At 42.7% G+C, this 26,773-nt stretch overlaps 1 long non-coding RNA gene across 1 annotated transcript in view; it reads right to left on the reverse strand.

Annotated features, from left to right (window-relative positions):
- The window catches only part of LOC138757242 (uncharacterized), a 1,106,005-nt gene that overhangs the window by 305,618 nt on the left and 773,614 nt on the right, over nucleotides 1-26,773 (reverse strand). The gene's annotated exons all lie outside the window — the stretch shown is intronic.

Here is a 26,773-nt window from a genome sequence, read left to right on the forward strand (position 1 = left end):
GTGACTTCCTCTTCAAAGCAAATGTGAACTACTCTATAGTAGGACATGACAGGCTATACCCATATTCCATAAATGGCAATGGCGTCCTGCAATTGCCAAGCAATTGAGTAGTTTTCTCAGATCTTCTTCTTTAGCACATGCAATCAATACACAAAATGTGGATGACACAATCTAAAAATATCAGAGGACATATTGGAGGACATGATGCTTAAATTACTTGGTATTCTAGTTGAGAAACTACATGCCTTTTTCTGGTTGGTGAAATAGTAGGAACAGAATCAATAAAGAATATAAAGCTTTGATAACAAACCTGTGGTGGTCCACTACCGGCCTGCTGCAGGAGGCAACCTCTGTACCTGCAGGAGTGTAAGGGGACAGGACAACACCTGGCCGGCTGTCAATCAGTCGGCCTGAAGGGATCAAGCCCTGCCTGGTCGGGTGTCAATCACCCTCCGGGATATAAGCCTCCCGAAGCTCTCTCAGAGTTACTGCAGCTACAGCCAGCCTGGCTCTGTGGAAGTCTTTGTAGATTAAAGCCTGTTGTACAGTCTTTACCTTGTGTGTGTCTGATTCTGGTTAACAGCGCACCACAAAACCCTATTGGTGATAGAAGTGGGCTGAAAGGGAGGAGTGTGGTTGGAGCAAAGGCAAGGAATAAAAATGTTAGAGGAGGTGAGACTTGTAGTGAGCAACACAAAGACCTTTTTCAGGTAACTGCCATGTTAGCCTCACAGTATGTAGAGATTTTCTATGTAAATAAGGTTGCACATTGTTCTGGAGTACAACACATAAGAGTGCTGGAGAAACTCAGCAGACCACCAAGAATCCATTGGAAGTAAAGCGTAACCTGACAAAGGGCCCAGGCTTGAAATATTTCTTCCCCTTTACTTCCTATGGATGCTATGTGGCTTTGCTGAGTTCTTCCAGCAAATCTGTGCATTACACTCAACCTAGCATATTCAGACTTTCTTGTTTAACTGCACATTGTCTTTGGAGCCTGATTTAAATTGAATATTTACCCCAAGGGATTTACAAGCCTTTAAAAAACAGGCCAACCCCTGATCTCTCTGTCAGACCAATGGTTGTTATGGAACATCGTGTTCAGCAGCTGGTCCATCTGGTCAGCTAACAGGGAATGAAAGGAAGATAGTTCAACATAACACTGCTGTTAATGTCATTCAAAGTTATGTGTGCTAGCTCTTGACTTACACCCTCTCCCAACTCTCTCCATCCCTTTTTGGTGTCAGAATATTTTGCTGTTGGAAAGAACTGATAAAAACTAACTTTTAATCTCCAAAGAAAGATATTTGTGAAAAAATCAGAGGTATGGAAGATAAAAAAAATGCACCAATGTACAAAATATAAAATAAGCTACCTTGTGAGAAGAGAATACATGAGGAAAGATCAACATAATACAGATAATTCTTGGAAACTGTAAGCAGGCTTTTCATAACTGCAGTAAAAGGTGAAAACATCATTCTATTTAAGAAACAATTTACTGCTGGATGAGCCATTGGGGCATTGAATCATGGAATCATATGTCATAGCATAGAAACAAGGCCTTTGGCCATCATATGACTGGCTATCCATCAAGAACACAAGCATCATTCCTCTCAAATCCCCATCAAAAGTTCCCCTTCTTCCAATTCTCTGCCCTCAACTGTGCAAGGGGCCATTTACAGTAGTCAATTCTTCTTCTTTGGCTTGGCTTCGCGGACGAAGATTTATGGAGGGGGTAAAAAGTCCACGTCAGCTGCAGGCTCGTTTGTGGCTGACAAGTCCGATGCGGGACAGGCAGACACGGTTGCAGCGGTTGCAGGGGAAAATTGGTTGGTTGGGGTTGGGTGTTGGGTTTTTCCTCCTTTGCCTTTTGTCAGTGAGGTGGGCTCTGCGGTCTTCTTCAAAGGAGGTTGCTGCCCGCCAAACTGTGAGGCGCCAAGATGCACGGTTTGAGGCATTATCAGCCCACTGACGGTGGTCAATATGGCAGGCACCAAGAGATTTCTTTAGGCAGTCCTTGTACCTTTTCTTTGGTGCACCTCTGTCACGGTGGCCAGTGGAGAGCTCGCCATATAACACGATCTTGGGAAGGCGATGGTCCTCCATTCTGGAGACGTGACCCATCCAGCGCAGCTGGATCTTCAGCAGCGTGGACTCGATGCTGTCGACCTCTGCCATCTCGAGTACTTCGACGTTAGGGATGAAAGCGCTCCAATGGATGTTGAGGATGGAGCGGAGACAACGCTGGTGGAAGCGTTCTAGGAGCCGTAGGTGGTGCCGGTAGAGGACCCATGATTCAATTAACCAATAAACAAACACCTATTTACCATCTGGGGGGAAACCAGAGTACTCGGAGGAAATTCATGCCTTCTGTGTTTATTGAGGCCTTTATTGCATGGGTGTAACTAATGTCTTAATGCGCTATTTGAAATTTTAACTTCTGTTATGAATGCAGAAAGTATTACATTTTTGAAAATTTACAGTGGATTTTATTTTTCTTTTAGGAGAACATTGTTTATTACTTTATTCAGTGTGGCCATTGCTGCCACCCAGTACTTGCTGCCCCCTCCTAAAATGGCTACCAGGAACCAGTGATTTGTTTGGAATTTTGAATAAAATATATGAAAGCAAAGTTTAAATGATGGTGTTGAGGCTGAAGGACACATTTTTTAATTTGAATAATTTGTTTTGCCAACTGGCATTTTTTCAGCTAGTCATGCTTGTGGTGAGAGGTAGAGTTGGTGTCATTGGGAGGAGTGCTCATGGGGTGGGGGGGGGGGCATAGGTTGAAATTTGTTGAGCTCTAAGATATAACCTGTGACATCTGGCAATAATGTACTATCATGAGCTGAAATCAATCAAGATTCCTTTAATCTGGCTGCCAGGGAAGACTAAAACAAAAATACTACAACTAGTTAGCAGTGGTACTGAATTCCCCATATGCTTGGCCTCAACCCTGCTGCCTTGGTTATTTTAGGATGAGCTTTTAGCCCATAAAAAGAGTACAACAATGTTAAATTTAGACCCCAGCACATCACATTGAGACAAGGGACTGTAAATCTGACTACACTTAAAATAGATATTGTAAGTTGACTCTGCGTTTGCAACTCACACCTGTTTACCCTGGTGCTACTGATGAACAGGTTACCATCATACACCTCATGTGACAAAGTGCTGAGAAGGTAGTGATGGGTGGATATGGCCCATAAAATTAATGCCAGCAACTTATATTCAAAGGCCTTGAAGGAGCACAGAGGAAATTCAATGACTTTACCCATGACAACCCTTCAGGATTCAAGCAGATTAATACAGTACAGCAACATAGTGGCTTTTCTACCTAATGCTGCTGCTTCCTGTCACTTTTTCCATTTTACAGGATACCATAACAAAGTTCAGGGGAGCTTTCAGTCCAAGAGAGTTCTGAAAGCACTGGCATGGTTCATCCAGGTAACAGGTCTGAATCCAATACGCAACAAAGCCCCTGCAGGAGCTGATGAGGTACTGATTAAAGATGTACAGGTAGCTAGCTCATCTGTACTTTCAGATACTTCCTTCCTCCTCCTCCTCCTCAAAGATGGAGAATCGATCACTGATGACGGTACAGGATACAAAAGTCTCATTTATTCCTATTTCTTCCCAACGTTTGTACATGACTGCTTTCCGGTAAGGAAACTGTGACCAGGATACCCAGCTAATTATTTTCCCTCCTTGGCCCTGTGTTTATTGAGGTCAGCTGTTGGGCTCCTAAAATGAATTGACTCTTGCCAGCCATGAATATCAGCAATTGGAATGATAATGCACTTATGGCCCAGATTTATCTGTTGTAATCATCTCATGTAGCAATAAAAAGACAAACCAATCTGAAAAAAGGACGTGCTTGATGATGCCTTGTACTGGACTTGCAGAATGGATGAAGATGTAGAATGTTTGCATTGCACACACTTAATTACTTTAAATTCTGTACAGCAACTCTGCACAGGAATAAATTACTGCTGAGTGTTTCTTCTTTAATGCCACTAATTAAATTACTCTATAGTCTGACCTGCCTGTGGTTATTTCTTAATTGTGTTGGAGCTTTCTAATTGATTTAAGTGCCTTAAAGAGGGACCTTTCCAGAAACCAGTGATAAGTTCTCCTGAGATGGTAAATATTGCTCCTGAGCCCAATTACTAAATTATAACACAATTATGGACACTTAAAGGACAAACAATTATAATAGTTAATTTCAACAATTTTCCATTGAAATATCTCTTTGTATTAGTTGCACAGATGGCAAGTAAGTGTACCTATTTCCTTAGTTTTTCTCTTTCACTTGGGGAAATGCACTTCTAAACATTACGAGGATGATTACCACAAGCTTCACAATCAAGAATACTTCACTTGATTTGTCTGTTCCAACTCCAGTATACCATTTTCTCATGTTAATTACTTCCTACTTTAAAGAAAGGTCAATACTCCTGCATGTGATTACCAGCTTTGTGGGGTGGTGTGCCTGTTACAAGTGGAATAGTTGACATGCAGTATGCATTACTGAGGTTTAGTAAAATATGACTTGCAATAGTGGTACATCTGTGAGAAGTAGAGTGAAATGTAATGTACAAACATGGTAGGAAATTTAATACATTCAAGCTTGTTGATGATAAATGTTAAGAGTGTAGATTGTGAAGAGAATACTATGAAAATACTTCAGGGGATATAGACAGGTGAAGGGGATGGACAAACACACGGTAGGTCCTCTTTCATTGAAATATAGAAACTTGGGGTATTTACGTTTAAATGTTGAATGAGTTAAGTGTGTTGAGGTTATCCTAGATTAATCACTTCTGATCCTGAGTTGCAGTGCCTTGCTTAAAACTTCTAAAAGGATTTAGACAGCATTCCCTGATCATTTTAATGCCTCTTCTTTGCTCTCCAGGAGTATCTGAATGAGCATTTTTTGTCTTTTTGTGTACTGGCTTTGGACAAAATTATTTTTCATAGATTCTTTCCAATTGATGTAAAAATAAATATGCTTGTACATTATTTCAAAGCTACTCACTAATGTGATAATGAACTAAAGCAAAGTTACATCTGGGTTGTGGTTCTATATGGTACACAATCCATGCTTGAGTTCTCCATTGTTTGAAGCGATTGTCTAAGAATTTAGTTGGTAATGTCCTCTTCACAGGATAGTCCATTTCACACTGCCATGTCAGCATGTTGCAATTTGGAAGCCAGAGACAATCTGAAGGTCATGTATCAGAAGTGCAAGGAAATAAATGAATTGAGTTCTGGTCAGAGCTACCTGGTGGAGGTTGCAAATTAGACTCTAAAGGGAAAATGCAGGAAAGTGGTTTTCTTACATTGTTGTTAATTAATTTCTATTAGTTGGTTATTTTACTTTTGAATTGAAATATCTAAATTTACTGGTCTGAGTATAAATGGATCTGCATATTCTAGCCATTTGATAGCGATGAGCTGTCAGGAAGTCCTCAGGGTGCTGTGGATTGGGGCATCAAAATCTACCATCTGAAGCTTGACTGCCACTCACAGCCTCCACTGCTTTGTTGGAGCTGTGCTGTCCTGAGGTTAATTGCAATTGCAAAGCTGCTTGTTTGCAACCAAGATTAAAGTGCAAGGGTGCAAGGACTGGGTTCTGAGAATTGTGAGATAGACTGAGCATAATCTGGCATATTATAAATGGGATTTATGGTGGGTGTTTACCATTGTTTAAGACTGTTGCATCTAGAATTTCTCTCTCACTAGAACTGTGTATGGAACCAAGCGTGCTTTAAATATGTGAGTACAATGAGAGATTATAATGTTATACAGCAGTAGACCAGCTTGATAAATGCTCCAACACTTATTAATTAGTGAGTTTCTTTTTAAATTCCATGTTCTCTGGCCATATTCATTTAGTGCAGAAAAAATTGCTTGCCAAGAACAAAAAAAAGCACCAAAAATAATATGCAGCCACTGAGACATTTTCAGTAAGTTGCTAAGCAACTAAATGTTTCACCAATGTTGTTAAGGTAAGTAGGGCTTTATCATGAAGGTTTATTGCATGGCAGTACACTTCAAAGATTTAAAATTCAAATCATGGTGGTCAGAAGAGCTTTGATGATTTATAACTTTATATGCACTTCTGTTAACTTTCTATAATAGGCACTTTTTAAAAGAAAACAGTATACTTGAAAATGTAACCAGACTTTATTAAACCAGAACTATGAATTCACAAGTAACTAATTGATGGAATACAATCCCTCCAAATCAATATTAAGTTTTTTTTCTTCTGAATTCTAAATACAATATGAGGAATTACACAAGTTGTGTTTGGTCTGCTATTGCTTCCCAAACTAAATCATAAAATGGTGCCACATTACAACATTGAAAGTTCAGATTTATTGTCAGAATACATGCATGACATCACAAACAACCCTGAGATTTTTTTTTCCTGTGGGCCAGGCCGAATTTCTACTTATCGGCAGTGCAGAGAATGACTGTAATCAAAAGATGCATGGCAAAAGAAAGAAATGTAAACAAGAAGAAAGTGCAAATAAACAGTGCGATACAGAAATGAACTATTCAATAACAAATAATGTGCAAAGAAAGCATCCTTTTGTTGTTGGAGGAGGGTCTGATGGTGGAGGGATAGCAGATGTTCCTGAACCTGGTGGTCTACCTCTTTCCCTGATGGCAGCAGCGAGAACAGATCTACCAATGATCACTGAAGTTTATATTATAATTACGTCTAAACTTCTACAGTCTAGAAAATATAAAACATTAGGGGTAATTTTTGTGTTATTAATGCAATTTTAGTCTAATTATATTAAAGTCTAGTCATATTAAAGTCTAATCTGGAAGGTCGGTGGTTCCTTAAATTTAAGTAACCTTTAGATGCTAATTTAGTCACAATTGAGACTGAGACAGCAAGCATTACTGCAGCTGTTTTGTTTGGAATTCTATCATACAGAAGAGTTTAGCACATCTTTCAGTGTCTATATCCAGCCAATGGATATTTCATCAACTGTCATTCTGTATGTTGACTCCTTATTATGGGATATTGTGCACTCCCTGAACTAACGGTCAAACCATTTATTAAATAATCATTCCATTGGTGATGTATCGTGATATTTTGGCATAAAGGAAATGATGAATTCAGAGTCTATACTTTTTGTCACTTTTTTCCATCCATTTGCATGCTATTTCATTAGAATCATTTTTTTGCTCAGAAGATTATTTTTAAGAGAAAGGCAATTAGTGTCAACAGTCTGTTTACATAAATGTGGAATTCCACGAATAGTATTTTCCTACCGCAGTTCTAGAATGGAGTGTGACTCACTGCTCTACTTGCTTTACACTTATGACTCTATGGCTCAGTATGACAACAACACGGTAGTGGGTTGTATAAAAGGGGTGATGGGTTGTTATACAAGAGGGAGACTGAAACTTAAAATTAAAGATAGTGTAGCGGCAGCTACACTGCTAACTGAAATAACACACAACCAGACGGGTTGAGCTTAGTGAGCAGAACTGATTTATTGCAGGCTGCCTGGCTGGCCTTGTACTCCCAGCCCAGACCTGGCTGAGAACCGCGCTGATGTCACTAGGGTGTCACGTGGGTTCCCAAGTGTGGGCTTCTGAGCCCGGTACCGAGGTTGAAGGGGAAACCCCCGACTGTGCATTTTGGCCGGATGCCCCACCGTGCGTGTTACAAGCGAGGCCAGTTCGCCTGCCTAATGGCGTGCCGCCACACAGAACCCCAAGAACTGGCGCTGATGTCCTTTATAGTCGGGCGGCCTTGCTTCTTGGGGTGAGCCACAACTACTGGTTCGGTGGGGTCGAGGTGTGCTAGCTTCAGCCTGTCCACCATAAACAGTTCCCTCCTACCACCGATGTCGAGCATGAATGTGGACCCTGAATGCTGGACGACTTTGTATGGCCCTTCATAAGGCCTCTGCAGAGGTGCCGTGGACGGGCCTCGCTGAATAAAAATGTACTTGATGGAATGCAGCTTGCTGGGGACGTAAAAGGCCCACGTGCCGTGTCTGGGCAGTGGTGGGGGTGCAATGGAGCCCAAATGGGCCCAGAGGTGGGGGAGTAGCTCATACGGTGACTGCTGAGGGTTGTGAGGTGCGTTGATGAACTCACTGGGTAGCGCTAGCAGTGCACCGTAGACCAGTTCGGCTGATGACGCCTGTAGATCTTGTTTGGGCATCAAGCAGATGCCCAGGAGTATGCAAGGCAATTTGTCCAACCATTCGGGACCAGTGAGGCGGGCCATAGGTGCCGACTTAAGGTGGCAGTGTAGTCGCTCGACCAGCCCATTGGCCTGCGGGTGATAGGCTGTGGTGCTGTGTAACTCGATCCCCAGCCTGTTAGCGAGCTGTGCCCAGAGCGCAGATGTGAACTGGGCGCCCCGATCGCTGGTGAGGTGATTTGGGACACCAAACCAGGTGACCCGTGCAACAGCGCTCGGGAGCAGGAGTCCATGGAGGCATCTGGCATCGGGATCGCCTCGGGCCAACAAGTGGTCCAGTCCACCATCATGAAAAGGTAACGGTTACCCCGAGAAATGGGTAAGGGCCAGACGATGTCCACATGAATGTGCCTGAACCATTCCCGGACGTGCTCGAACTCCTGTATGTGCGCTCTAGTGTGCCTGTGCACCTTGGACAGCTAGCAATGGGTGCAGGTTCTGGCCCAGCCCATGATCTGCTTCCACAGCCCATGCCAGATGAAATGCTCTGCCTTCAAATGGACCGTGGGCCTGATGGAAGGGTGCAAAAGGTCATGTATATGGTGGAATACTTGCCTGCGCCTCTGCTGGGGAACCACTGGTCGCAGGGTGCCCATGGAGACATCAGCCAGGATGGTGCTCTCACTGCTAGGAGCCAGGAGGTCCTGGAACTGCAGGCCCATGATGGCAGTCCTGAAGGCTCATGTCTCCTTCCCAGACTTCTGGTCCCGGGCGAGCTGGTTGAAGTTGAGGCCGGGTGTCAGCGCGCAGATGGCTGGTTGTGCGAGTGCATCGGCGACCACTTTGTCTTTCCCCGCCCTGTGCCAAATGTCGGTGGAAAACTCTGACACAAAGGAGAGATGACGCTGCTGGTGGACCGACCAGGGATCCTTTGCCATGGCGAGTGCCTGAGTGAGAGGTTTGTGGTCAGTATAGGTGGTAAAAGTCCTTCCCTCCAAGAAATAGCAGAAATGCCGCACCGCCAGGTACATGCCCAGTAACTCATGGTCGAAAGCGCTATACTTGCAATCTGGTGGGCAAAATAGCCGGCTGAAGAACGCCAGTGGCTTCCACTGTCCATTCACTTGCTGCTCCACGATGGCGCCAACAGCTGTGGCAGAGGCATCAACAGAGAGTGCTATATGCAGGTCAGTATGTGGGTGGGCGAGCATGGTAGCCTTCGTGAGGGCATCCTTCATGGCATTGAATGCCCTGCAGGCCTCTGGAGTCCAGGCAAGTGTTTTGTGTTTGGCCGCAATGAAGGCGAAGAGCGGCTGCATGATGCACGCAGCGCCTGGGATGAAATGGTTGTAGAAGTTGACCATACCCGTAAACTCCTGCAGCACCTTGAGGTTGTCCAGGTGTGGGAACTCCTTGATTGCAGTGACCTTCGTAGCAGCAGGCATGGCTCCTTTGGCCGTGATGGTATGGCCCAGGAACTGCATGGACTCTTTCCCAAACTGACACTTGGCTGGGTTGATCGTGAGGCCAAAGTCGGCCAGTCGGGAGAAGAGGGAGGGCAGGTGGGCCTTGTGTTGCTCCCGATTCCCGCTGGCAACCAGGATGTCATCCAAGTAAATGAAGATGAAATCTAAGTCCCTGCCTATTGAGTTCATAAGGCGCTGGAAGGTCTCGGCAGCGTTCTTGAGTCTGAACAGCATGCAAAGGAATTCAAAGAAGCCAAAGGGGGTGATTATAGCTGTCTTGGGTATGTCCTCGGGGTGCACCGGGATTTGGTGATACCTGTGCACCAGGTCGACCTTGGAGAATACCCTCGCACCATGCAGGTTGGCCGTAAAGTCCTGGATGTGAGGGATCGGGTAACGGTCAGGAACTGTCGCCTCATTGAGCTGCTGGTAGTCTCCGCAGGGGTGCCAGCTGCCAGAGGCTTTTGGGACCAGGTGGAGTAGTGAGGGCCAAGGGCTGTTGGAGCGCTGAATGATCCCCAGCTCCAGCAGATGCGAAAACTCTGCCTTCGCCACCTGGAGCTTATCCAGCAGGAGCTGGCTTACCTTGGCGTGGACCTTGGGTGGGGATGTGATGGTACAACCTGTGGCACGGTGAGACAGCAGAGAACTGTGGCTTGAGGAGGGCCAGAAACTTGTCCAAGATACGCTGGAACTCTTCCTTGGGCGTGTTGATCATGGCCATCTGCGGCTGTTCTGTGTGGGAGGCATTGAGGCAAATGGCCTGAAAGGTACTGGCATCTACCAGGTGCCTACCCCAAATGTCAACCAGGAGCCCGTGGGTGAGGAGGAAGTCAGCATCCAGAATTGTGGTCGGAAGGGACGAGATGGTGAACCTCCACGAAAACTTGCTGGCTAATCTGGAAGTGGATGGTCTTTTCTCCATATGTCCAGATTTCTGTTGCATTGGCTGCACGGAGGGGAGGTCCTCGAGGCAGTTTCCTGGACTCGATGGCTGTGGCTGGAATGACGCTGATCTGGGCCCCAGTTTCCCTGGAACGAGCAGGGCTGACGACACTTCTGACCTTTGGCTCCCCATCGCTGGAGGTAGAAGCAAAGGCCCAGAGCAGATGCCTTGCCTCTGGTTATGTTCTTTGTGGCCCCTGGTGTTCTACTGCCTGTGAGCACCCGCTTGATGGTCCCGAATTTATCTTCCATGGGTGGGTGTTGAACGAGGTGCAGCACACGTTTGTTGGTCGCCTGGTCCAGGGCAGTGACCACATGGTAGAACCTGTCGTGTCTGGTGGAGGTGAAACTGAGCCTCTGCATGGCTGAACCAGGTCTCTGGCTCCTGCACCCAAAGATCAGGGAGCTTGATGGCTATAGCACTGACCAAAGGGTCACTCATGTTGGGTTCAAAGGCGTTTGAACCTGTTGGAGTCACCAATTGTAGTGGCAGATACACTGCTAACTGAAATAAAACACAACCAGACGGGTTGAGCTCAGTGAGCAGAACTGATTTATTGCAGGCTGCCTGACTGGCCTTATACTCCCAGCCCGGACCTTGCTGAGAACCACGCTAGGGGTGCTAACGTCACCAGAGCGTGACGTGGATCCCCAAGCGCGGGCTTCTGAGCCCGGTGCTGAGGTCGAAGGGGAAATCCCCAATGGCGCCATTTTGGCCGGCTGCCCCGCCGCGTGTGTTACAAGCGGGGCCGGTTCGCCTGCCTAACAGCGTGCCGCCACAGTTGTATAGTTTTGCTGAATCTATAAAGCATTACTAACTAAAGGAAAAATGATGTACATAAATAAATAGTTTCAATGATCGACAAACAGATATAATGAGCATGAAAATAGTCGATAAAGAACTCCAAATTTTAAGAAAATTAGTGTTAGCATATAATGTGGAACACCTGATCATTTTCTTGGTAGGGGGTCAGAGTTCTTTTTTTTTTGTCATTCTGACAACATTGTATGGAAATGTACTTATATTCTTCATTTTCGGCAATCTTGTGTTCTCTATGCAATATGTGCTTGCTATATACAACTCAATAAAGAGAGAAAACTTGGCTGAATAGGTGTATGATCTATTGATCATTGGGAGATCAGAGGTGGAGAGGATGAGCAAATTTAAGTTCTTGGGAGTCATTTTCTCGGTGCATCTTTCCTGGACTCAACATACTAATGGCACAGAGAAGAAAGCTCATCAGAGCCTGTACTTCCTCAGGAGTTTGTGGAAGCTTGGTATGACATCAGAAACCCTGGCAAATTTCTACAGATACGTGGTGGAAAATGTGCTGACTGGCTGCATCACAGACTGGTATGGGGACACTCACACTACTGAGCATAAACACCTGCAAAAGGTATTGGGCACAGCCCAGGACATCAGAGACAATACCCTCCACACCATTTAGAACAACTGCAGGGAATGTTGCAGCTGTAGAAGTGCAGTAATCATCAAAGTTTCACACCATCCAGTATACACTCTGTTCTCACTGCTGTCATCAGGAAAGAGGTTTAGGTGCCACAAGACTCGCACAACCAGGTACGGGAACAGCTGCTACCCCTCCACTATCAGGCTCCTCAACAACCAACTCAATCAGGGATTCATTTAAGAACACTTACTTTGCCCTGTATTGATTTTTTTTCCCTCTCTGTATGGCAGTCACTTTGTTTACATTTCTTTCTTTGTTTAAATGTGTGTAGTTTTGCACTACAAATAAGTGGTAATTCTGCCTCACCCACAGTTAAAAGAATCTCAGGGTTCTATGTGATGTTATGTATGTACACTGACAATAAATCTGAAATCTGATTTGTTTTGGAGTAACCTTTGGTCAGAGGTATGACCTGTGTTATATAGGAAAACAGTAAACAGCAATTGTTTTTAAACCCTTCTATGTAATAAATTACAAACAAAAATTCTGTAATTGTCAGTTGTAAATAACCATCCATGTTCTGAGACCTAACCAATTTACAAATGCTGGTGACTGCTTGAGAAGGAATTGCAACACATTGTAATTTTTTATGTCCTTTAAAGTGCAATGGCAGTGTTTTGATTGCTTACCAGGCGAAAAAGCTGACTTTGAGCCAAAAAAAAGGATCTTGTAACCAAAAACATTCAAAAAAATAATATTTGAAGGAGGAGAAACACAAGGGACTGTAGGTGCTGGAGTCCGAAGCAAAAAAAACCAAGCAGTGAGGCAAACTCAGCGGATTGGGTACTATCGGTGGAGAGGAAAAGAATGGTCAAAGCTGCAGGTCCGAACCCTTCTCAGGATGTGGAGGAGGGTTTTTTGAAGAAATATGGATGGAAAGCTTTTGGATGGAATCCCAAAAAGGGAGGAAGGTATAGTGGGGTGATGTGACCACGTACGATAAACTGGAGGCAGAGTAACCAAGAATTTAGAGTTTCAAGAAGCAGAAATGCATCTGGGAACATGCGTGTTCAAGTGGCAAATTAACTTGATAGAGATAAACTTAAGTTGATCATACAAAAACAAAGCAGAGGAGATGATTTCATCTGGTAACTAGGATTGCAAAACATCATGTCCTGTCATAGTTCTGTAGGATCTTCATTAGGCCACTCTAGGTTTTGAATGAACGTATCTATTAAATAGATTTTTTTCCAAAATTAGACATATAGCTCTGAAATAGGCCAATTTAACTCTCTGAATCTGTCACCCATTTTTCACCCATTAACATACACCCAGTTTGTTTTTTGAAGGGATTGAGGAAACCAGGGCCCCCAGGGAAAACCCACGCAGACAAATTCCTTATAGACAGCGCAGGATTCAAACCCAGGTCCAGTCCTGATTGCTGGCGCTGTAAAGGTGTTGCGCTAATCCCTGTGCCAACCATGCTGCCTATATTGTACAAGAATACAATGTATGATGAGGTTAGACAGAGGTTAATGGAGAATGTTTACACAGAGCATAAACAGTGGAATTAGCTAGTTGAGCCAATTGGCCAGATTCTATTTCCTGCATATGTGTTGTATTTTATGATTTATGCATAGTTCTGAGAGTTTTACATAACACTGAAAGATTGAGATCCAAGTTAGTGAGGACAGAAATAACAGAAAAGTTGGATGGATTGAGGCTTGTGGAAGGATGGAAAGTGGAAAGTCTGGAAAATTCTTGTTTGGAGATGAAAGACATTTCTGAGATTTCAACAACTAAATGGTACTTACCTGAGAACAAGATATCATCAGAAATATTTTGAGACTTTTGGAGAATAGTTAATAATGAATTTATAAATCTGTTTCTGTTTTTGACTGGGATGACTCTGCCAAGTCTTGTTCATGTGGCATACATTTCTGCATCATGTGGATCCAAAGCATATAAATTAGTACTTACTTATAGAAATTAATAATTTAACAAATCCAGTGACACTGTTGAAGAAGACTTGGCTCAATACATGTACCTATCACATGCGAAATTGTAAATGATTAAATATTCAGCCAAGCCATTTTCCACTTTTAAAATTTCTAATAAGAGGCTAATTATCATTTGATCAACTGTTCACTTGCATCAATTTTAGAGCATATTAGGCAGCTCAATGTTTGTTTTGCGATAACTTGAACTAAGCAATAATTGTTTTAATTTTCCTACCATAAAATGACTTCCTACCATATTAATTTAATCTTTTTGCTTCTTCTTTCAATAAGAATAGATCTACTTCTATGTAAAATTTGGCGATTTTTGGAATATTTGTAATTGTAGGTCTGCACTGCCAGAAGCTAAATTGGAACTTTCCTGAGCTCATTTCATTTGGGATGCTTAAAGACCAAGCACACATTTGTCCCAACAGCTTAGGATGAATTCTCTTCTAAGTTTTCAAGATGAATGGATGCTGTGGTTCTCAAGTCCCAAATTACCTGGTGCATTCCACTCACAGCATACCATTTCTTTACCATTTCTTTACCATTTCTTTACCATTTCTTTACCATTTCTTTACCATTTCTTTACTTGACACTGTTATTCTGTCATTGGAATCAGAACATTTTTTTAACACCAGAGAAACAGCAGATATGACTACTTTTGATTAAAAATAGCTACAGGTTTATGTTGCCAGGTGCTTGACAAAAATAATTGTTATTCTCAACTGTAGATCATTGGAAAATTCATCAGCTGTTGAATGCATCTCTAAAAATTAAGAAGTGATGAGATGACATGAAACGGTAGCTGTATTTCCTCAAAGGAGTTTTAGATCATAATTTTCTCCCAATCATCTAGTGCATCCAACATTTGTGCTGACCACAGGACTTCCATTTCCATTTCCAAACTGTTCTGTTGGCAATCATAGCTGTCCAAAGCAGTTGGCTTTCTTTTTTGTTGTTGTTGTTGCTTCAGTAAGGGATTAATTAGCCAAGAATCTTGTTGTTGAACTTATTTTCATTGATTCTATTGGAAATCATTTGTGGTGATTTCTGTGAGGAAATAGTCCCAAAATACTGCCCTTTCTGAATTACATCAACACATGAAGGGTATGCCAGAAGATGAGTAACATGTACACAATCCTTTCAGCACCTTCAAGAGTATGCTGGATTCTTCAAAACCTTGTTTTCTATTGCCATCATTTCACTGTCCTTTACACTAATAGTTGAACAGTTGCATATCCATTGTTGAAGTATTTTCTATTTTAAATAATTTTCCAGCCAGATTTTTCCTGTCCATATTTTGCAGTGAACATTAGAACATCAAGAAATCTCAATTACTCAAGGTAGATCTAATGCATAAATAGCACTGTACATCATGTTGCCATAGAAACACCGTGACACATTATAAATGTGTTTTCACCCACTGGGATTAACAGTGTGAATTGTGCAATTTACTGCTTAAGTGTATTATTAGGTTATGTTTGTGTTATGTTCTGAAGCATTTTATGAATAGAATTGCAGTTCAGAACTGGAGAAGCTTGGTATTTTTGTTTACTGAATTTAAGGTAGTATATTTTTATCCTAAATTGTACTAAATATTTTGAGTTGAAAGTAAAATTGTGCACGAAACAATGTGCATTGGCATTTGCAGGTTTGCCTTGTTTATTTGTGCATCTTCTGCAATGATTTGCATGTAGAAGTGATGTTGATTATGTAATTTGTTGTTTTATTACATAATGATAGGAAATAACTGCAAGACACCCTTGCACCAGTTAGAAGTAACCCATCATAACTAGTCATGGTGCACTAACTATGGAGGTGACCACTATATACATTTATTGAATGTCCATATTACTAGGAGTCATTGTCTAGGTTGGTTCATAAGGCAATCCCAAACCCTCATGAATATTTATGGGTAAGACTGGTCCTCAGATTAAAGAGGTATAAACTTAATTACAACACCATTTGGCAGAAACTGGAAAATGAAGGTTTGGAGTGACTGGTTGAGGGTAAGTCCACACCTCAGTTATGGGTGTCCTTTAAAGGACAGCTGATTAGTGTTCAATGAAGCGCAAAGGACTGAAGACACTATGATTGTAGTATAAACATAGAAATACTCAAGGAACTCACCAGGTGTCGCAGCATCCATAGGAGGTAAAGATATATAACCAAAGTTTTGGTCCTGAGACCTTCTTCGAGGTATTGGTAAAAGGCAGGCAGGTACCTGAATTAAAAGTCTGGGGAGAAGGAAAGAAAAGGCAAGGGGAGGAGTACAGACCAAAGACAAAAGGTGTTAATTGAATATGAATAGGAGGACAGGAGAGAGGAAAGGAGGTTAGAGTTCAGGCCTAGTGTATTCCTGTGAGGATGAAAGATGTATTTCTCTTCATAGAGTTGGAAGTAAAAACATTGCTTCCAAAAGATTCTGTGAGAATTTCCTGAGCAGAAAGCTTCAACCCCTCCAGTCGTTCTTCTCTGGCCAAGGGAGCTGATGCAGCAGCTCCTGTCTAGTAATATCAGCACAGCTGCTTCTGTGTTGCTTCAAAAATTAAGGCAGCTTTCACTTTAGTCATTTGTGAGAAAAAACTGTAACTTCAATAAACCCAAACTCCAATTAAATTGGACCCATTTCACTCTCCTCCTAATAAAACCCTGACCAGCATACAAGGACCCCTTTAAATAGTTTAAGTGGAACATTTTTTCCTTCTATACAAGCCTGATGTCCTACTCCAAGTCCATTAGGGTAGACTGCATTTGTGCAGTTCTCTGCTGTAGGACAAGTGTATGATGACTATTGCACAAGGATACTCCCTGCATCAACTGTGTCCATGATATGAATTTATGATGAGAGTTGATTGGCATATACATAAGTACAATGTACAGGTTCCAAACAAATTCTTGTTGCAGCTACATAGGAAAGTTATTTCAAAAATATGCTATTACAATATTGCAGATAGATCTCTGGTTGTCCTAGAGGGGGTTATGGTCAGGGTAGGAAAGGGTTCAAGAGAATTGTTTATACACAAAGGTGCTGGAGAAACCCAGTAGGTCCTTCAATGTCCATGGGAGGCAAATAACCAATGTTTCCAGTACCTGTTCAGTTTCTCCAGCATCTGCAGACATTCTTGTTTCACTTTGTCTTTTAGCTGTTGGGGGGGGAAAAAAAATCTTGAACATAGAAGTGCCAGACTTCAGGCTTCTTTACCTTCTGCCTAAAGATAGCAATGAGAAGAGTGGGTGACCAGACTAGTGTCTCACATGTTGGTGCCCATGATGGACTAGGGTAAGTCTGTCTCTTTTACTGCCTTCTGTGATCCTAGGCACTCAAATTTCCAAAGCTTGCCAGATCATCAGACATGCCCAGGATGAGGTCTTCCTTGCCACGTCATTAGTGATTACCTCTTTTTTTCAAACAACATGGCTTCCCCTCTATCACCATCAACTCAGTCCTCATCTGCTTATCCTCCATTACTCACATCTGCTCTTGCCCCCTACAACCCCATGAGCCTCACCTACCATCCCACCAACCACACCACCAGCCTCCACATGCAACATATCATCTACCACCATTTTGGTCATCAACTATGTGATCCAACCACCAGAAATGTATTCCCCTCTCCTCCTTTTTCAGGGACTCCTCTATCTGTGACTCTCTCTTTCATTACTCAACCAATCAACCCCTAGGCACTTTCATCTGTAACCGCAGGTAATGCTCCACCTGTGCCCATACCTCCTCCCTCCCCACCATTCAATGCTCCAAGTGAAGCAACAATTCATTTGTGACTCAGCAGGGGGCATTATTCTCTGGAGCATAGAAGGTTGAGTGGTGATTCAAAATTATAAGGGGGACAGATAGTCAATGTGGATAGGCTTTTTCCACTGAGAGTGGGGGAGATTCAAACAAGAGGACATGGATTGCGAGTAAAAGAGGAAAAGATTAGGGGAAATATGAGGTGGAATTTCTTCACGCAGAGGGTGGTGGGGGTATGGAATGAACTTCCTGCAGTGGTAGTAGGAGTGAGATTGATGTAAATATTCAAGGAAATGTTGGATAGGAATAAGGATGGGATAGGTGTGGAGGGTTATGGTCCAAATGCGGGTTAGTGGATCTAGGTGGGAGAGGATGTTTGGCATGGACTAGTAGGGCCAAACTGGCCTGTTTCTATGCTGTAAATGGCTATATGGTTATCTACCAAGTCCAATGCTCCTGTTATGGTCTCCTTTACAATGGAGGGGCTAGATGCAGGCTCTCTGATGTGAACCTTGGCTTTGCAATAGTGTGGATTTCCCAATGGCCACCATTTCAATTCCTTGCCCTGTTCACTTGTTGACATGTCTGACCGTGGTCTCATGCACTGCTAGACTGAGACCACCCGCAAATTGGAGGAACAATAACTCGTATTCCATCTGGGCACCCTCCAACCGGATGGCAATAGGATTGACTTCTCTGGTTTCAGTTGGACCGCACTCCATCTTTCCCTACTTCTCCATTCCTCCAGATATCTCTCTCTCTCTCTTCGCTTTCCCCTCTATCTCCTTTCACAGCCAAAATCAACCCCCCCCCCCCCATAAATTTGTACCTTTCTTCTCTCTTGTCTTTGAATGATACACAATTAATACCTTTTGTCTGTGTTCCTCCCCCTCTCATTCTTCCCTATTCCCCAGTCTTTTTAATGCAGATACCCGTCTTCTTTTTACTTTTACCTCGAGGAAGGGCACAGGCCTGAAATATATCTTTATCTCCTATGGACACTGGAAGATCTGCTGAGTTCCTCCAGCATTTCTGTGGTTTTTTTTAACTACAATCACAGCATCTGCAGGCTTTTGTGTTTCAGTATCCTTTCCACAGTGCATCAGTGGGTTTCATAGATTTTTCTAGTATTTGCCAACATACCAGATCTCTTCAAACTCTTTGGAAAGCAGAACGGTTTCCTGAATGCAATGACCTCAGGAGAAGTTCTCTGATATATGGGATGACCAAGAACTTGAAACTAATGACCCTCTCCACCACTTTCCAACTAATGAAGAGAGGTACGTGGCAATTCAGTGCATTGGCTGGGCAAGGCATGCAATACAATTGCATGATTTAAGTGGTGCTCACAGATGTCCCCTGGCACAGCCATTCTTAACCTTTCTTTTGGCTGTGGCCCCTTCGGAGCCCCTTAGTTGATTTCTTCTGTATTTCTCTCATACCATCTACATCAAAAAAGTTTAAAATATTTACCGTATGTTACTTGAGGTTCAAAGAAAACAAGACATTTATACTGAGCATAACAACTGTGGGTTATGATTCCAGAACCGACAAATAGGAAATCATTCTTATTGAACATGTAAGAAAGAAGAAAACATGAACGTACAATACAACTCTGATAATAACAAAAAATCGGCCGGATGGGGACTATGTTGGATAAATAGTTTTATCAGAGACCTGGTCATTTTTTAAAAAACAGCACAGTGGCAACTGCGAATCACTTTAAGCAACAACAAATAATAAGGGAAGGCTCTTTAAGCATTAAAATAATGTTTAATTTTCACCAATAAATGCTGGCTGCGGCCAATCCTGATACATCTCACGTGCTGCAGGAGATCACCGACACAAACCCAACCACCACCGCTGATAACCGAGACCTCTCAACCGTCACCGCTGATCACCGACACCAACTCAACCACCACCGCTGATCACTGAGACCTCTCAACCGTCGCTGCCAATCACCGACACCAACCCAATCACCACCATTGCCGATCACCGACACCAGCCCAACCGTCGCCGCTGATCACCGACACCAACCCAATGATCACCGCCGATCATAAAGACCTCCCAACCGCCAGTGGTGATCACCAACACAAACCCAATGCTGCCACCGATCCCGGAAAGGTGCTGGTGGAACACTCACTGGTGAGTCGGCAGGCTCCTGTTTACCCAGTCACCAGAGCTCCCAATGCAGGAGTCCCGACTCCAAATCCTACCTAGGCCTATGCACATGTACACCAGGGAGTCTGGTATATTTGCGGAGTAGTAGTACGAGGGGAGAGTTTGGAATTGGTGACGCCATCCAGTGTGCCAGGGAGGGAGAGAAGGAGAGGGAATCCCACTGAGCCTGAAGTCCAGCTCTTCCTGGGTGGCTGCTCTCCTTGGTGACATTGGAACAAGGGTTTCTTCTGACTGGTTGCAGCTGAGAGACAGTGGCACACAGTTTGAGAGGGACAGTTGAAGAGAAAAGTCAATAGAAGAAGGTAAAGAAGAAATGGAATGAGAGAGGAGAGGTAGTTACCTGAAACGAGGATGATCATCGTTCTCATTTCCTGTTGAATCATTTTTCAACCTGTGAGGTCAGTTCAGCCCTGAAAAATTTTGGATGAAATAGGATTTCTGATTTGCTTTGGATATCCTCATTCATCCAAAATGTAAAAATAAATTTGGATAAATGAGGATTTCAGAGAATCTGATTTCAGATAATCAGAGTTGTACTGTACATATTACAATTAAAAAGGTTCTGAGAGTGCAGTGGCTTGAACACAGCGAGTCATTAGGGAACCTTAAGTATCAGCTAGAGGATGTGAAAATGTAATAAAAATAACTTTGGAATAATTCTTATAAAATGAAAATTTTAGTGAGAATCTTGAGCTTGATTATATTGTGTAAGGTTTTTGATGTCAGGCTCCAAATTGGATGGAGATAGTTGAAAGTCATCTTGTGGAAAAGTCTATTCCTGGATTTTGCCAAGGAAACTACCTTGCTGAATCCACATTCAAGGAAAGGAAATGGAATTGAAGGAAAGGCAATGGGGGGGAAAAAAATCACTCTGAACTCAAAAATCTTTTTTTTTTAATTGATTGAACGTACGGTGTGCAATTGTGTATCATTCTGAAAATCAATCAACTTTTCTTGAATTTCTGCATCAACATCGTGAGCTGTTCCTCAAATAGATCGAATATCGAATCCAGGATATTGAAGTTTAATAGGTCATTAAATCTTTCCTGCAGATCTGTGTGTTTCTCGTAAACGACAATGTCATCATCGTTCAGTACCTTTGTGTTGGTATTCGGATTTAGAAATTGTAAAAATGCCCGACATCTGATATTGCTCCAATAGACTTTACTTTTTAAGGAAAGAAAGAAATAATTCCTTACTATTAATTGTGTTCATCCTTTAAAGTTCTGTACAATAAATAAAGTTTTTCAAAGATATCCACCTTTGCATTAACATGTTTTTCTCCATGCTCATTATGAGAAAGAAAGGAAACTGTTGTGTCCCAGAGCAAAACAAAATGACAAAGACAATCTCCTTCGGACAGCCATCTCGCCCTCAGTAAGCAGCAGCATCTGGAAATGTTCATCATTTTCTTCACACAGCTGCCAGAGTGCACTGTTTTGAAGGGGATGTGAAGTTTCTAGTCTTTATAACAATTGACAATTTAAATATCCTCCCGAGTGAGACTAAAGGTATTACATTTTTTTTTCAGGGATGTGAGGAACCCTCTCTATCTTCCAACCATTGAAATAGCACCATCATTTGCACAGGCAACTATATTTTTGAATGGAAGATTGTTCTCATTGATGTAATTCTTCTTTGAAAATAGACAGACCATTAGTATATGTTTTAAACCTTCTGGCAAACAAGATCTCTTCCATTAGCTCATTTCCATTCTTGAATCTGGCATAATCTATGAGAAGAGTGTTGTCCTTTTGCAGTATGTATTTGTCTAATTGGAAAAAATGTCTTGGAATATAATGAAATGAACATTTGTGTTTCAATGCCCTTTGCTATCTCTTCAAATCTTTGAGAAACAGTGGAATTTTTCAAAGGAATTGCCTGAATACTTACTTTGGCATTTAAGTTCATGACTTCAAATATTATTATGGACACTTATGGCAAAAATTACATCAATGTTATGAGCATTTCCACTTTTAGCAATCAATTCACTTGTCTTGTGCACTACAAGAAGATGATTTTCTCATATCTGTGACGTTGGTTTGAGCAGTGGCCTTCTCTCAAAATGATCTTGGAAGTAATCCAAGGGTTTATCTTTCTTTTATATACAGTCTCTAAATGTTGTTTCAGCTTGTTTGGTCTCGCTTTCATTTGAAAATGTAATCAAACCATTCAGAGAAGGATTTTGGTGGAGATGTAATAAGACTGTAAGGTAAGTCTTCCACTGAATACTGCCGATACTTTTTTTGCTGAACAATTCATGGGTAAAATTAATTCTGAAAGTACCAAAAATTAACTATTACAAAATGAAAGTACTTCTTACTAGGGTAATCTCTAAAGTCAGCTTAATTTTTTTTGGAAATGGTGAACAATATATCCATCACAAATAGTTGAAGCAAACTGAGGGCGCTTGCAGACATGAGAAACATTGAGCAATACCTTTTGGCCTGCACACTTATTTCCTGGAATTGAAGGTGATAGAATAAACAATGAAAACTATGTCGAAAGCCATTTGTAGCCAACGCTGGTTCCATGTCAGTCAAACACTATATATCCAAGCAAGGAACGCTCTGAAAACATTGTTAATTTTCTGCACTTATCTAAGTCCTTCTAAGCTATCTCCAACCTTGGGGGTGGGGGGGGTGGAGGGGAGAGAAAACACGTGTGGCTTAGCAATTATACAGCAAAGCTGACCAGCAAAGTCCTTTCCTTCCCCAAAAATGTTTAATTCATTCAGTTTCCATGCCCCCTATACACCTTGGGCTTCCCTTATTAAGGATTTCAGATGATACCCCCCCTCCTTAAAGATGCGGTGCCCCCAGGGGATTGTATGACCCCCCCCCCCCCGAGAATGGCTCCTCTAGCATGTATAAAATCTGCAGCAATTGCTGTCTCACACAGTTGAAGAATGCAGTATCAAGTTGTTTACTCGGTACTTATATGACCTGGGCTGAACCACACCTTTAACTAGTTGAATTTTTTTTAAAAACTTTCTTGCACACTGTCAGGAAACTGAGTCTATGCAGTCAAAACTTAGTTTCTATTGGATATGAATGCATAACACAAAACTGCCATCATTTGGTGCTAATTTTGCCTGGATTGGCTTGATCTCAATAAACCCATCATGATCAAAGAAATAAAGAAGTTTTATGAATGCCAGAAACGGTATTGTTGCTAAAATCAGGAAATGATAATCCATAGCGTGCATATTTTACAAGCAAAATACTTCACCTTTTATTTTGACACTTTCATGCTTTTACAGGTCTTATAACGCCTATGTGTGGACAATGGTCCAATATGCTGTCAAGTCAAATTTATTGTCAGCTGATTGCACAAGTACATCCTGATGAAGCAGTGTTCTCCAGTCCTCAGTGCAAATACATGCAGACTAACAACCAGACAGAATGCACATACAGACACAGACAAACAATACATATACAGGACAAGTATTCATATAAACAAGTAAATAAATAAATATTGTTTTGTGAATATTTGAATCTTGGATGGTTAGTGTGAGCGGTTCCTTTGGTTGTTCAGCATTCTCACTGCCTGTAGGAAGAAGCTGTTCCTCAGCCTGGTGGTGCTGGCTCTGATCCTCCTGAATCTCTTTCCCAATGGGAGCAGTTGAAAGATGCTATATGTGGGGTGGAAGCGGACCACAATGATTTTCCGTGCCCTCTTCAGACAATGATCCTAGTAGATCATGTTGATGGAGGTGGGGAGGGAGATTCCAGTAATGTCTTGATGGATTGAACTGGCTAGAGACCATGACTCATTCAGTTAGTCTTAGCATCTTTAGTATTCATGTGCAGAAGAAAATATCTTAGTAATGCCTATTTATTGATTGGATAGCACTTTCTACTATAAATTATTGCAATAAATGCATTTAGCGATAGGGTTTAGGACAGTTTGGCACCTGACATTTTGTCAGCCACAGTTTGGCTCACCCACCACACTCAGCTTATGCTGTCTGGCTCCTTCCTGCCACACTGCTTGAATCCCCAGCATTGTGGAAACTTTCTTTCCCCTCCCCCCCACTCCCAGGAAACCACTCCCCCAGCAAAAAATTGTTTTTTATAGTTTATAGTGATATATTTTAATTATTAAAAACAGTTGGGGAGCTATGAAAGACCAGTGGTGGGCAAACAAGGCCAAGGAGTTACAAACCTTCGCTGACTGTAATGACTCAAGAAGCTTCTATGAAGCAATCAAGGTTGTGTATGGTCCATCAAAGAAAGGTATCTCATAACTTCTGAGCAAAGATGGTACGTTCATCTTCACTGAGCAGTCAGAGCAAATAAAAAGATGGCAAGAACATTTCCATGAGCTACTGAATAGACCAGGAACCATCACTGATGAAGCACTGGGCAGAGTACATCCTCAACCAAATTGTTTGAGCTAGATGTTCCCCCTTCTCTTCAAGAGGTCATCAAAGCCGTTAAGCAGCTGAAATCCAGCAAAGCACCAGGGCCTGATGGTATTGCACCTGAGGTCCACTAGTATGGTGGTAACACACTGACATCATACCTGCACCAGCTGTTCACAAAGTTGTGGGGAGCTTCAGAACTACCACAAGACTTCAAAGACGCATCAGTTGTGACCATCTACTCTTGCAGGGAGACAAGAGAGATTGCAGCAAATATCATGGCATCACTCTTCTGTCAGTTGTGGGAAAATGCCTCACGAAGATCATCCTTAGATGTTTTGTATTCAACATCAATGACAACATCCTTCCAGAAAGCCACTGTGGTTTTTGAACAGGCTGTAGTACAGTGGATATTATATTTTCCCTGAGGCAGCTCCAAGAGAAATGTGCTGAGCAGCAGAGACTTTATGTCACATTTGATTTAACCACAGCGTTTGACACCCTTGGTAGAGATGGCCTGTGGAAGCTCTTACCAAATTTTGGTTGCCCCCCCCCCAATGCCTAACCAACATCATTTTTCAGTTCCATGAAAGTAGGAAAGCCCACATCAGTACTATTTTCTATCAGCAACGGTGTAAAACAGGGTTGTGTTTTAGCTCCTCCTCTCTTTGGACTATTCTTCACTGCTGTCTTTCAGGATGCCACATTAGACTGAAGTTAGGGGTCTTCCTACAAAGGAAAGCTGATGCCAGACTCCTCAACCTCACAAGACTGAGAGCAAAAACAAAAGTTAGGGACGTTGTGGCACATGAGCTACAGTTTGCTGATGTCTGTGCACTGGTTGTCCACCCTCTCAAAGACTTACAGGAGATCACCAGTCATTCTGCCAGTGCTGGTAAGAGGTACAGATTGACAATTAGCCTGAAAAAAAAGTGGAAGTTTTGGACCAACTGGCCCCTGCTTCAAGCTACGAAGAACCAACTATCCACATTGATGCCATTCGTCTCAATGCTGTCAATAAGTTTTGCTTATGGTCAGCACTATAGCATCCTCAGCTTCTCTAGATGTAGAGATTGAGTCAAGAAACAGAAAGGCCTGCTTTGCCTTTGGTCAGCTGAAACATTGCGTTTGGTCACAGAATATCAGGTTGGCCACTAAGTGCAAGGTGTAACAGGGCAGTTGTCCTACCAGCCTTGCTATATGGATGTGGTGCCCATATCAGAGTCACTTATATCAGCTTGACCAGCTGCAGCAGCGCCACCTACGTTCTCTGATGAGGATCACCTGGCAAGACAAGGTCTTCAATAACAAGATCCTTTCTTGAGCCGGAAAGCCAGCCGTTTCAACCTTAGTAATGTCAGCCCAACTGCACTGGGTGGGACATGTTGTCAGAATGCCTAATGGAAGGACATCTTGTTCAGCAAACTGTCCAGTGGTACCCGAAAATGAGGAGGCCAGCGACTATGGTACAAGGCTGTTCTGCATAGGAGCCACAAGAAAGCTGATATTGCCCCATCAACATGGAAGGATCTGGCTCAAGAGGGACACCATCAGAAATGGTGTGGAAGCTACTGAGAACAAGCTCAAAGAGGCAACAGAGGAAGGACATATGAAGCACCACAACAGAGCTTCTTCCCATTGCCCCTCCAGGCCTTACCTGCTAAGTATGTGATAGCACTGCCCATCAGGGATCGGCCTGTACAGCCATTCCAGGACACACACATCAAACCCCACAAACTGACTGAAAGGAACCATCATCATCCGACAGGATAGATTGCCAGAAGAAGAAGAAGAAGAAAGATCATATTGATGGGGGTGCAGAGGGAGATTCTAGTGACCAGTGATACCTTGATACATTTCGAAGGCCACATTTTGGTCTGCCCGCCCCACTCACCATCTGCTGGCCAAATCCATTCCACCACACTGCCTGAAGCCTCAGTGTTGCAGAAACTCCCTCCTCCCAGGAAACTCTTCCCCTTGCAAATGAGGTCTTTTGATAGCTTATAGTGATATATTTAAATCATTGAAAACATTTGGGGAATAATCAAAAACAAGAGCTTTTGGTAAATTATAACAATATTTATTATGTTTAATTGCATTTAATGGAGCCTGAAATCCCCACTCCTGCCCAGAGCCTGAGGTGACTTCTGCGATGTGGACGGCACTGCACCCAATGTTGAGAATGGAGTCGCCATCACTGAAGACTTGGACCCAGCTCCGTTTGGCATCTTCCCAGCCAGAGGCAAAGGTTTTTTTTTTTTTACTGCTGTTGTAATCACTCACTTGCTTAATTGACAACTGGGGTGTTGTAACAAGATTTGGGTTGTTGCTGGGAGGCCCAGACACCATGCACGTGGTATGCAGTATCCCTCACTTTCTTTTCTTTCTTTGGCTTGGCTTCGCGGACGAAGATTTATAGAGGGGGTAAATGTCCACGTCAGCTGCAGGCTCGTTTGTGGCTGACAAGTCCGAT

The sequence above is a fragment of the Narcine bancroftii genome, chromosome 3 (assembly GCF_036971445.1).
Source record: "Narcine bancroftii isolate sNarBan1 chromosome 3, sNarBan1.hap1, whole genome shotgun sequence".
Lineage (NCBI taxonomy): Eukaryota > Metazoa > Chordata > Chondrichthyes > Torpediniformes > Narcinidae > Narcine > Narcine bancroftii.